The sequence below is a fragment of the Polypterus senegalus genome, chromosome 2 (assembly GCF_016835505.1).
Source record: "Polypterus senegalus isolate Bchr_013 chromosome 2, ASM1683550v1, whole genome shotgun sequence".
Lineage (NCBI taxonomy): Eukaryota > Metazoa > Chordata > Cladistia > Polypteriformes > Polypteridae > Polypterus > Polypterus senegalus.
This window is the reverse complement of record NC_053155.1, coordinates 268,621,202-268,629,724: the sequence shown is the minus strand read 5'-3', so window position 1 is coordinate 268,629,724 and position 8,523 is coordinate 268,621,202.

Genomic DNA, 8,523 nt, shown 5'->3' with positions numbered 1-8,523 from the left:
AGCCCACGCTAAAATTATTTAGTTATATTACCGAATAAATAAATGTCTATTCAGGGTCAATAGTTGCATGACAGTCATCCAGTTGGTATCCTAGCACTTGACAGGCATAACAATCAAATATTGGATTTGTAAACTAACTCTGCAATGCATTACACGTTTTTTCTAGTAGTGCAGGAGATCCCTGCACTATCAATGGAGCATCAGACCAGGAACAGCACTACAGGTGATGAGAATCAGTGGTCTGCTGAGAAAAATAAAACTTCTCTTTAACCTTCAACGCATAATTTATTAGCACTGTATATATATAAAGCACAAGTTTTGAAATTTCAAAATCTCCAATTTAAAAGCATTGGTAAATCTGCAAACTTGTCTATCTTAATACAGAGAAACATTCTGTGCAACTGCAACTACGAATTAGTTTGCTGTTTCAATTTTACCTTCATAGCAGTTACACCAAATTGCACATTTTGTACATTTTCCTCTTTTACTCATCTGACAGCCACTCGGATGGCCGATGTAAATGAGTCAGATGCTGGGAAGAGCGCATGCGGGTAAGCAGATCAAACAGGACAGCAACATTCTCCAGCTGCTTTACCTAAGTTAGCTATGAAAGTTCAAAACAAATTAAAAAGTGACTTTTCTTGAAATGAATGGAGAAGGAAAGCAGTTATGTAAGCATATATAAAACTGAATTGACTGAACTATTACTTATGCATTTATCTATTTGTAGTATAGTATAGTATAGTTCTGTACTTGCCTTGCACTTTTCCTGTGTTTACATATGCATATTTTATGCCGCGGTCCTGGGGAGCATTATTTTGTGCAACTGTATACTGCAATGCTATATATTGAAGTTATGACAATGAAGCTGCCTGACTTGACTTGACTTAATGTCATCTGTGCATTATAATTGTAAAGGACTCACTAATTAATTGAATGGTAAAAGAGTAGCTCTTCTATGTAATATAAATATAAGATGGGTTTAAAAAGGGAGCTACAGTTGATCTGCGGACAAAAAATCGGATTCAACAAGGGTTATGGTGTGGTATACGAAGAGGCTAATTGTGCTACAAACAACAATGACAGGGCTTGAATACAATTATGTATGCTGAATGAGTTATTTAGCGGTATAATGTACAACTTACTGAGCTAAACTTATGGTTTATCTGAACCCAAAAAGCTGTATTTGCTTCTGTCTAGAATTCAGATCTTCAAGATAATTGACTGCTGTTAGCTTCATCAGGCTGTGAACTCCAGCATGCATTGGGATGGTTTGCAACTGAGTATGAAGCAGCTGGGATGAAGATCAGCACCTCTATATCTGAGGCCATGGTCCTCAATTGGAAAAAGGAGGACTGTCTTCTTCAAGTGGGACATGAGTTACTGCCTCAAGTGGAGGAGTTTAAGTACCTCTGGGAATTGCATGGTGAGAACGACAAATAGATAGGAGTGGCAAGCACAGTTATGTAGTCTCTATACCAATTTGTAGTGGTAAAGGAGCTGAGTGATAAAGCAATTGTCTAAATAAACTAATCGATCTACAGATAATCCTACGCAATGACCTTTGGTCATTAGCTTTGGGTAAAGACCGAAAGAATGAGATTACAGGTACAAGTGGCCAAAATTAGCTTTCTCCACTGGGTGGCTTGGCTCTCCCTTAGAGATAGGGTAAGAAATGCAGGCATCTGGGAGATGCTAGAGTTGAGAGTTGAGCCACTGATTCTGCAGTTAGAGGAGCCAATTGAAGAAGTATGGGCATCTGATACCGATGCTTCCTGCACGCTTGCCTGTGAAGGTTTTACAGGCTCGACCAGCTAAGAGGAAATACCGTGGAAGACCCAGTGCTCACTGGGAGGGTTATATCTAGCAGATGGCCTTGGGATCCTTGGGACATATGGGTCTCACTGCTAAGACTGTTGCCCCTGCGACCCGGTCTCCGATAAGCAGTGGAAATGAATGAAAGATAATTGACATCTTTGTATTTCCATTGGTTAATCTTCTTTTGCTTAAACTGTAAAGGCTCAGCTCTTTAAATCTTTCCTCATATTTCATCCCCTTCAGCCCTGGAATCAGCCTAGTCGCTCTTCTCTGGACCTTTTCTAGTGCTGCTATGTCCTTTTTGAAGTCTGGAGACCAAAACTGCACATAATACTCTAAATGGGGCCACGCCAGTGTGTTATAAAGCTTGAGCAGGACCTCCTTGGACTTGTACTCCACACATCAAGGCGCTATATAACCTAACATTCTTTTTGCCTTCATAATGGCTTCTAAACACTGTATGGAAGTTGATAGCTTAGGGTCCACTATGACTCCTAAATCCTTCTCATAAGGTGTACTCTCAATTTTCCGACTGCCCATTGTGTATTCAAACCTAATATTTTTACTTCCTATGTGTAATACTTTACATTTACTGACATTACATTTCATTTGCTACAAATCTGCCCAAGCCTGTATGCTATCCAAGTCCTTCTGTAATGATATAACGGATTTCAAATTATCTGGTAATCCACCTATCTTGGTATCATCTGCAAACTTAACAAGCTTGTTACTTATATTTGTATCTACTGTAAATCATTATATATATATATATATATATATATATATATATATATATATATATATATATATATATATATATATATATATATATACGTAAATAATATATATATACGTAAATAATAGCAGCGTCCATAGCACTGACTCCTGTGGAACACCACTCTTAACATCAGCCAGTTCTAATCAGGTTCCTCACACCATCACCCTCTGCTTCCTGTGTCTGAGCCAATTCTGCACCCATCTAAAAACATCACCCTGAACTCCCACTTCTTTTAATTTGATGCCCAACCTCTCATGTGGCACCTTATCAAATGCTTTCTGAAAGTCCAGATAAATAATATCATAAGCTCCACTTTGATCGTATCCTTTTGTTGCCTCCTCATAGAATTCCAACATGTTAGTAAAACACGACCTCCCCCTTCTGAACCCATGCTGACTGTTCAGAATAACTCCTGTCCTTGCTATGTGCTGCTCAATCGTATCCTTAATAACTCCTTCCATTCATTTTCCTGTGATGCATGTTAAGCTTACTGGCCTGTAGTTACTTGGATCTTCCCTGTCACCCTTTTTATATAATGGGATGATATTTGCCATTTTCCAGTAATTCGGAATCTCTCAGTGCAGTGACTTCCTAAAAATATGTGTCAAGGGTTTATATATGTACTCACTAGCCTCCTTAAGAACACGAGGATAAATATTATCTGGGCCTGGTGATTTGTTTGATTTCATCTTATTTAATCTGAGCAGCACTTCTCCCTCTACAATTTCCAAATCCCTCAGTACCTCCTTAGTAGTTGTGTTTACCTCTGGGAGGTTATCCACTTGCTCACTTGTAAACACCTCAGAATAATGTAAGTTTAGGGCATCTGCTATTTCATTGTCTGTATCTTTTAATTCCCCTTTACTATTCCTGATGAACTTGACCTCCTCCTTAACTGTTCTTTTACTACTAAAATACTGAAAGAATCTCTTAGGGTCTTCTTTCGCCTTATCTGCTATATTCCTCTCCAACTGTCTTTTAGCCTCTCTGATATCCTTCTTAATGGTTGCCCTCATATTCTCATACGCACTACGATTCAACTTTGCAGTCATTAGTCTTATATGCCTTATACAGCAGTTTTTTTCCTTTGCAGCTTCTTTTTAAAATTTTTATTAATCTACTTGTGAGTTTTTTTTTTAATATTCCTATTAATTCCAAATGTAGGTATGTATCTGTCCTGCATTACATGTAAAACATTTTTAAACCTTTTCCACTGCTCCTCAACTGTCTCCACACTTAAAAGCTTATCCCAGTCTATCCTACTTAGACTTTGTCACATTTGCTCAAAAGTAGCCCTACCAAAGTTCAACTTAACAATTTTAGTCTTTGCATCTGTACTCTTACAAAATACTGAGAATTGTATTACATTATGGTCACTTGACCCTAGTGGTTCAATCACCTCTACACCCTCAATTCTATCCTGATTATTACAAAATACTAAATCCAGACAGGCTTCACCCCGCATTGTTGCTTTAACATGCTGTGTTATAAAACAGTCACTGATTACTTCTAAAATCTCCTGCTCTTGTGCTCCTCCATCTACAAGGTTATCCCAGTTAATATTTGGATAATTAAAGTCCCCCATGACTATACTATCTCCCTGTAAATTTGTATTTTTGATATTAAGAAAAAGATGTGCATTGAAATTACTGTCTGAATTGGGTGGTCTATAACACACTCCTAAAATAAGACCTCGTTCCCTAATATTTTCCAGGCGAAGCCACATGTCCTCACTAAGATGGGGCTCATCATCCAACTGAAGAGGACTTACATTTAAATCCTGTTTGGCATAAACAGCAACCCCACCTCCCTTTCTGTTCTGTCTATCCTTCCTACAAAATGTGTATCCCTCTATGTTACACTCATCCCCATCTTTGTTATTTAGCCAGGTTTCCATTATTGCTATAATATCATAATTATGCTCTGCTAAATACAGCTCCAACTCATTTTTGCCTGTTGTTTTTTCTTTTCAGTTATGTGTCACACATAAGCATCTGAGGTTTACCTTCCGAAGGTAAGCACTACCACATCGAGACACTAGGGGGCGCTGCCATTGATGGTGTCATCTCTTTTTTTTCTCCCACAGCCCTGAGAAACCGACTACTGAGGGCAACTGACTCCACTCCTGCCAGGGCCTCCTTGACAGTCCCAGCAAAGGTCATCTCATTCTGGAGACAGCAGACCAAAGAATGGAGATCCCACTTGAGAACTGACCGCTCTAGAGAACATCGACTCCTCATTTTTATTTCTGTTTTTGCACTGCTTTACATTTTGGTTTTAATCAATATGCCATCAAGCGCCTCTTCATTTTTTGGACAATTTAAATAGTAAAACCGGCAACCCAGTTGGTGCTTCAACATTTCCTCTGTGACCAGTGTGTTCAATCGGTCGACAACATATGGTTTATTAATTTTATTCTTATGACAGAGACATCACCAGATCATCACTTTGGTGTTTTTATTGTCAGATGTGTCAATTTACATGCAATTTCCCAAATACAGCCATTTTGTGTGTAGCAGCCACATATGTGACTCCCATTGTCATAGATTGTGTTGTCACTAAACAAATCATATTTTTAACAGCAAGACAGCATGGTTAATGTCCAGGTTTATGGATAAAATTCTAACAAAACATTATTTGTAATTTTAATTAAATGACTGCTATTGGTAGCCAGAATTAATTTGCTTTTCTTATTAACTAAGATTATTGACACATACTTTCTGAACTATTGCCAGATTTTTTTTTGCTTCTGGTTTTGACCTTTTCAATGTTTAAGACCATTCATTTCTTTGCCATTTTGTCAGTTTTGTTTCCTGGTCAAGTACCTTTCTCCCTTGGGTTGTGAAGCTCAAAGCAATTAGCGCTGTTACATCCTAAAATAATCAATTTTGCATTGTTATAAATAGTAAACAAGCTACAAACCTGAACCCACCATGGAAATAAAAAATGGACATCTCTAGATAACTGCTAGCAAGTTTAAGATTACCAGCACTAGAGTGAACAGAATCTGAAAAAAATGAAAGGAGGCAGTAAATTAGACAATGCAGTGTCCTCCATTAGGGCTCTTTTAAATGAATTATAATGTAGAAATGGTCTTATTAGTTCACTTTAATAAAAACCAACACAAAAACCATGATTGATACGTCAATTCAAATTACAGGCAGTAACCTGCATATTTCCCATGAGCTGCTTTCATTCTTTGAACTCTCTGACTTGGGGCATGCAGCAAGTCTGAAGCTCATTAGAATGACTTAGTGAGGTATGTGAACAATGGTTTACACAGCGAGACATCGTGAAATGTTAAGTATTCTGGCCATGTAAAATTAGACTGGCAGCCAGAAAGATTCAAGCCACATTAACTGGAGTCTTTATTTATGAGCAGCCAGACAGTGCTAATTCGCTGGCTAATATGGAAGAATCTCATAGAAGTACAGGAAAGAATGCGCAAAGGGGATAGACGGGCATTCTGATTTTGAGACCAGGGCATGGCATGCAACGTAAAAATAAGGGGTGCAAATAAGCTCCACGGATAGTTAAACAAGTCATGAGAGGGACTCAAAATTAGTATCAAAACAGTAATGAAATTAAAGAAAAAGCTGGCTGTCACCTAGATTAGTTTAATTCCAAGGTAGATTCATGGAGGACTCTGCTTATTTGGACATGCAAGAGCTTTTGACGAAGAGATTAAGAGGACACACACAAAACAATAGAGAAATACTTGACCTTACTCTTTAAACAAATATTCACAAACAAAATTTACATTAAATAAGTCTAAAGACACTGCATAATCAACAAACATACAATTGTATAGAATGTGCCATGCATGTGCGTCAGTGGATCATCCACCGGGCAGGGCCGTCTTAACACCATTATAGGCCCATGGGTAAAGTAGTGCTCTGGGGCCCCTACCTACACAACCACTCAGCAAGTTACAACATACATAGATTAGCATGGGGCTCCTATGCTTGTGGGGCCACCGGGCAACTGCCCAGCATGCCCATGCGTTAAGATAGCGCTGGCACCGGGCTCTTCTGAGGTATGCAGTTCCACCCCAGGTTGAGTGATGGCACTGGTGCTAACCTTATCCTCTGTTTTTCTCCACAGAGCCGAGAAGACAGCAAGTGAGTGACACTGAGTCCATCCCTTTCGGTCCCCCGGCTACATATCTTGTGGTTCCGTGAAGGAGGCATCACTTGTTATGAGAATGCACTGCAGGACCGAGCTCATTCCCAACATGACTCTCACAGGCTTTACCAGACAAAAAAAAGGTTTCTCATGTTAGGACTCTGATTATTTGTTTAGCTCCACTGAGAAAACGTTTTGTTTGGATGATTGTTAAAACTGAAGGGGGACAACCGGGTCGATGGTCCAACATTTCAGCATTTGGACCTTCCAACGACCACAGGTGGTACTGTGGCACACTATCGATGCTGATGTCACTTACATAAAATTAGACATCTGTGAACTAAAGACCTGTGTGTATGTTTGTGTGTTGTACAGAGCAGTCTGCTCTGCCCATGCTCAACCATAGCCACTAGATGGCACATTCATGCACTTTTAATGACACAGATAAACAGACATGATGTTGAAATGAAGCAATTGCAGCAGCTCAACCACATGCAAGTGAAATACCTCAGCAATGAGTGGCAAGGCTTGTAGTTTTCACTAAAAACATTGTCTAGCTGGAGGTAGTTTCTTGAAACATGGATTAATATGACTCATATGCCAGTGATACGGCTAAGATATGGTATCGCCAGGGTCTTCTTACGAAAGCCAGTAGGGCAGCAAGCACAGGTGTGTCCCACATCTTCTGCTCTGGGAAATTCTCAATAGTTAGCGGACGTCTCTCCAAGTTCACGAGCAAAGTAAAACTTGTAGCGAGTGGCTGAGGTTACTGCCCAGCCGGGACGCTCAGGAGGACAGGAGGAGGGCTTAAGCCTTCCTCAGACCATGTGGGAGTGACCACCCTGGTACTTTTGGGGGCCACAGGTACAGAGCTTTGAAGCTCAACCCTGTAGGGGCCTGTGGTCACTGCCAGGGGGTGCCCCAATGGCTTGGGAGCCCTGGACTTCAAAACTTCTGCCACACCCGGAAGTGCTGGGGGAAGAAAAATTGGGGACACCTGGAGTGCTTCCAGTTTCACAGCCGGCACTTCCGCCACACTGGGGAGTGCCGGTGGAAGATTGTCAGGAGGCACCTGGAGCACATCCGGGTGACTATAACAGGGGCCGCCTCCCTCCGTTCATTGGCTGGAGTCGGGAGAGGTTAAGGACAGAGCTTGAGAGGAGAGGCAAGGAGGCGGCCTGAACAGAAAGAGGCAGTGTGGTGTTGGCCTGGACTTTAAGGAAAGTTTGGAGTTTGTGGTGCACATTTGTAATTAGTGACTGTAAAAAAAATGTATGGTGGTGCTTAAATGATGTCTGCCATTCTGTGTCCGGAGCTAGTTCCACAAACTGCTAGGGAGTCTATGGGTGTTTTTTTGTCCCAAAGACCACAAGCAGCTGGTTATATGCAGTTAGTAAAAAGGTAAAGTCCTCATATATAGAATAATTTTTAATTCTCTAAAGATGAGTCTGATGATAAAGTCAGATGGCCACAGAGGACAGAAAAAAAAAAAGCTTTAGAAAAGCTGGAGAAAAAAAAAAAAAGACCACCCAGCCCCCTCTGGACATTCTACGTAACATAAACACTCGCCATCGAGCCCTACCTCCAGGCCTGGCTCCAAAGGGGGACCCCGGTGACCCGTGTCCAGGCGAGAGAAAATGCCATCCAAAGTTTGTCTTCGTCATTAAGAGGTTTTTTGAACCGCTTTTTGTCTCGTCCCTCACCTAGGACCAGTTTGTCTTGGGTGGCCCTACCAGGGGCATAAAGCCCCCGACAACAGAGCTCCTAGGATCATTGGGACATGCAAACCCCTCCACCACAAT